This window comes from Suncus etruscus, chromosome 6 (genome assembly GCF_024139225.1).
Source record: "Suncus etruscus isolate mSunEtr1 chromosome 6, mSunEtr1.pri.cur, whole genome shotgun sequence".
Classification (NCBI taxonomy): domain Eukaryota; kingdom Metazoa; phylum Chordata; class Mammalia; order Eulipotyphla; family Soricidae; genus Suncus; species Suncus etruscus.
In genome coordinates, this window is record NC_064853.1 from 40,705,139 (window position 1) to 40,710,390 (window position 5,252).

Genomic DNA, 5,252 nt, shown 5'->3' on the forward strand with positions numbered 1-5,252 from the left:
GAATGTACACCAGGCAATTCAGACTTAATATTTTAAAGTTTACCACAAAAGGTTAAGTGAATAAGCTCATCTAAAAGGTTCAATAAATTGGATTTTTAAGTGGCAGAAAGTAAATGATAAATAAAAGGTTTAGGTGGAAACGTAGCCAGTTGGCCAAAGGTAAAAAAAGAGAAATGAAGGTTAGATAAGGGAAGAAATAGACTTAATTGCTGCTTGAATCTTCATCGGAAGCTAATGAAGACAAGAAACCAGATTGTTGAAAATAGATGTGAATGAACCAGTCAAGAGCTCAAACAGTAAACAAGAAATGACAAATATGAAGAGAAATTACTGTGATCCAGTACAAATCATCGGTGTTTCTAGCATAAGTACAGTAACAGAACCAAAGCAATTGTCAGAGAGGGCAGAAGAATGCGCTCCAGATGGTACCAAGTCTACTAAAAGGAATTGCTAAAGAGCAGATAAAAATATTGAAAACTAAGTATTTCCAAGTCAAATTAAAAAATTTAGCATAAAAAATTCTCATATAAGATCTACAGGAGAAAAATATGGCAAAGAAAAATCTGAAGCAATCTTTAGCTTCTGTTTTGGAACTGTGTAGACCAATGTAGTGGCCCCCTAGCCACACAAGGCATCACTGAGCACTTAATCTTATTTGTTTTTTTGTTTGTTTGATTGGTTTTGGGTTGTTGTTGGTTTTTTGTTTTGTTTTGTTTTGTTTTGAACACACCCTACAGTGCTCAGGGCTTCCTCCTGACTCTGCTCAGAGATCACTCTGGCAGTGTTCAGTGGACCATATGAGGTGTCCGGGATCAAACCCAAGTCTACCATGTGCAAGGCCAGTGCCTTAACCCCTGTACTATTTCTCCAATCACAACTGAGCACTTGAAGTATGGCTGGTTTGAACTGAAATGAGATATAAGTATAAAATGCTCATCAAAATTTAAATACACACCACAAATAAAGTTATGTAAAATAATCCCATATTTTTATGCATATTATATTTTGAAATGTCAATATTGGGAATTTATGGAATCCAATAATATATCAGTTTCATCTGTTTTAATTTTTAACAGGGATACTGGAGTTTTTTTTTAATAATTTACAGCCTATTTTTAATGTACAGTGAAGATGAAGAACAGGATTGGAAAGCTGGCCTACTAGCCAAATTGGGTTCACCATAATAATTTATCTTCTCAAAACATGGTCCAACTCATTTGTTTACATATTTCTATGCTCTTTTATACTACAATAGAGTTCAGTCATTGCAATAGGAACCAGATAGCCTGCAAAACATAAAATATTTGTTATCTAACCATTCTCAGATAGACAGCCAACTTCTAAAGTAATAAATAGCAATAGATTGTGTGAAAATTTCAAGCAGGACTAGGGATTAAAAGGCAGCATCTTGTTTAGATAGAACCAAGTTCTATGTGATGACTTTTCCCTGTAAGTTTGTCAGAGATTTATTTTATTCTTTATCTTCTTCTTCCTTCCTTTTCCCCCTTTCTTTCTTTATTACTTTTTGTTTGTTTGTTTGTTTGTTTTGGAGCCATACCTGGTGGTTACTTATGAAGCTGTGTTCAGAGGTCAATCTTGTCTGTGCTCGGGGACCCTATGTGATGCCAGGGATCAAACGAGGGTTGGTGCAAGACAAGGACCTTTGACCTTAAAGTATCTCCCCATATCACGCAGATCACAGCCTTCGACTGTCCCAGTGGAGACCTCCACCAACAGAGTGGAAACACAAACAGTCCCTATAGGCTCAGTCTGAATCTCAGACCCACAGAACCTAAAAAAAAAAAAAAAAAAAAAAAAATATCTCTCCATCTCACTCTTTTTTTTTTTTTTTTTTTTTTTTTTTGGTTTTTGGGCCACACCCGGCGGTGCTCAGGGGTTACTCCTGGCTGTCTGCTCAGAAATAGCTCCTGGCAGGCACGGGGGACCATATGGGACACCGGGATTCGAGCCAACCACCTTTGGTCCTGGATGGGCTGCTTGCAAGGCAAACGCCGCTGTGCTATCTCTCCGGGCCCTCCATCTCACTCTTTTATTTTCTTATCTTTGCCTAAATTATTAAACAAAAGGGAGTGGAAAAATGATTAAACAATATAAACAAGTTGACAGTTTGAGGATCCATTGAAAGAGCATACATTTAATCTCTATCATTCTGGATGGAAGTTGTTCACTGGCGTCAATCTATGGTTCAAGGATTAGGGAGGAGATTCTTTTTTACATTATTTAGATTCTATAATTAAAGAATTCAAAGATTGGGGAGGGGACTTTTTAAATGATTGAGATACTATAATTTACAATACTGTTCATAATGGTTTCTTATGGAGATAATTTCCATATTATATTCATCACCCGTGTACCCACATATCTGGGGAGTAATATTTTATGAACTTGAGTGGGAAACTTTTGTGACTTTATTTCCCCTACACTCTCATTGAATTTTAACAATTCTTTTCGTCATGTATGTATCTTCCTCATTAACAGATGGTCCCCAAAGATGTTTACATCCTAGCTCTGGAATCGGTGTGTATGTGCACTTATAAGGCAAAGTCCTCCACAGGTGGGACTAAACCAAGAGCTGTGAGAAGAAGAGCTTATTCTCGACTATCTCAATGAATTCTATTAAATCCCAGGGAGGCCTATAAGAGAAAGGCAGAAAAGTGTAAGTCATGGTAGAAAAGCCATTGGGAGAAGAGAGGCAGGACTCAAGCCAAGAAAGCAGATGAAAAGATGGTCGGAAAGATGGAAGATGAAAAAGACAAAAGAATGTTCTCTTGTATGGCCTCCAAAGGGAACTCAGCCCCGCAAACACCTTTTCAATGTGCTGATACTGACTTTGGACTTCTGAACTCTGTATATGTCAGTTAACAAACTAATTTGTTAAATTTGTTGCAGGGGCAAGAAGAAATTAATGCAAGTAGGCAAAAACAACTATAAAATTAGCACCTTGTCTGCAATAAAGTCACAGTAGATGACAGTTATTCAAATATCTCAAAATATAGCTTACATGCATCTTAAATTCAAATTTTCTATAGTTGCTGCTAGAGATACAGTCCAGCAGTTGCATGCCTTAAACTTGCCTTGCATGCAACCAATGGTCACTCAAGCCCTAGGACATCATTTGGTCTCTGGAGCACTACCAGGAGCCAAGAATGATCCCTGAGCTCTGCCAGGTGTGACCGGAAAACCAAAAAAAAAATAATAATTTTTGTAGTTAACAACCTGTCTCTAGATCTTGGTATTAAAGGTAGCCATAAAAGAAAATTTGTATAGGGCTAGGGATATGTCTCCCTGGTAGATCTCTTGCCTTGCATGTGTAAAGCTCTAGGTTCAATTCCCCAGCACTGCTCCCACCCAGAAACATCTGATAATTCTCATTGAGAATACTCCATTCCTTTGTAATCCCATGTATTTTAATTACTCAAATCTTCTGAGAATAAGTTCATACACAGGCTTCATTAGACCACCAGAGGAGTAAGCGGTGCAGAAGTTTAAGAATCCTTGCCTTCAATATTCCTCAGTTTATTTAATCGCCGGCCTTCAAATATGCGATTTTTATTCTGTAAGAGAATAATCGTAAATACTGCGATATTTGAAGGCCGGCCTCGGGCCACAAAATGTTGTATGGAGGCTGCAACAACTCACGAGACGTGAGTTTGAGACCCCGTAGTAACTGCCTATTTCCTTTTACATGTTAGAAGCACTCTGAAAAGGTTAAATGCCAAGAAGTGAAATTCCTGGGCTAAAAGATATGTGCATTCCTTAATATTTAAGTAAATTCTATGTTTTTTCTTTTTCTTTTTTTTTTGGTTTTTCGGGCCACATCCATTTGATGCTCAGGGGTTACTCCTGGCTAAGCACTCAGAAATTGCCCCTGGCTTGGGGGGACCATATGGGACGCCGGGGGATCGAACCGCCGTCCTTCCTTGGCTAGCGCTTGCAAGGCAGACATCTTACCTCTAGCGCCACCTCACCGGCCTCGTTTTTTTCTTTTTTCTTTTTTCTTTTTTTTTTTAATTTTGGGCCACACCCAGCAGTGCTCAGGGTTTACTCCTGGCTGTCTGCTCAGAAATAGCTACTGGCAGGCACGGGGGACCATATGGGACACCGGGATTCGAACCAACCACCTTTGGTCCTGGATCGGCTGCTTGCAAGGCAAATGCCGCTGTGCTATCTCTCCGCGGCCCCGTTTTTTCTTTTTTTATCCCTTCCTTTTCTGTTACTGTTATTATTGCGATGACCAGAGGGATCATTAGATTCTTGGTTGTAGTGTTCCCACACATGTTCAGCGGGAGTCACATTCTAGTTTTGGTGCTCACCCACATTTTGGCACAGAGCACATGGGGGGGGTCATGCCTAACTGTGATGCTTGGCACATGCCAGGGATCAAACCAAAACTAGGATTCAAAGTCAACATCTTTTGCCACTGAGCTACCCTCAGGCCCTAGGACTGCCTACCTTTGGTGATACAAATTATAATCACATCCATCTCTTACATGAGTCTAGTCAAGCCAATACTTTGTATTTGCTGACAAAATGACAGAACAATATCTCACTGTAATTTCTGATCTATGCTCCTGACTAATGAAAAATTTTAAGTGTTTATTATTCATTTCCTATACTGTAAATTGCCAGTTCATATAATTTCCCTATTTTGTGTTGCTTTTCTTTTAGATTATGTAATTTTATTATTTTATGCTTAGTAATCCTTTGTTTTTATATACATACATCTATATGAAAGTATTTTCTCCCAATTCATTGCTTTACTTAGCTTAGCTTATTTAATTTTGACTTAAAGAAAGTTAAGCTTTTATATGGACAAGATAATTGATCTTGTGCTCACTTCGCTGCACATATACTAAAATTTGAACGGTGCAGAGAAGATTAGCATGGCCCCTGCACAAGGATGACACACAAAATAATTGATCTTCTCTTCTGTGACTTTTGTATTTTGTATCATGATTAAGGGAATCTTGTTTATCCTACAATTAGAAACATGTCCTTCTAGCATTTCCCCCAAATTTGCTTGATTTATTTTAAAGATAGCATTTCCAGTTCATCTGAAATTTACTTTGTGCATGATGTGAGGTATAGATCTGTGTTGCTTATTTTCCAGAAGACTCTTCAATTGATTCAACTTCCCTTGTCCTTTCTTTGCATATTTAGTGGCCATATTTCTCCTATATTATATTCATATATGCCCTAATTTAATAAGCATATATTAAATAACCACTTCT

The 5,252-nt window shown here is 38.1% G+C and overlaps 1 non-coding gene across 1 annotated transcript; it reads left to right on the forward strand.

The window, feature by feature from the left end:
* The first annotated feature begins 4,850 nt into the window (after positions 1-4,850).
* LOC126012299 (U6 spliceosomal RNA) lies at positions 4,851-4,952 on the forward strand. The gene has a single exon (XR_007496817.1). It is a non-coding gene; the product is annotated as a U6 spliceosomal RNA (small nuclear RNA).
* The last annotated feature ends 300 nt before the right edge of the window (positions 4,953-5,252 follow it).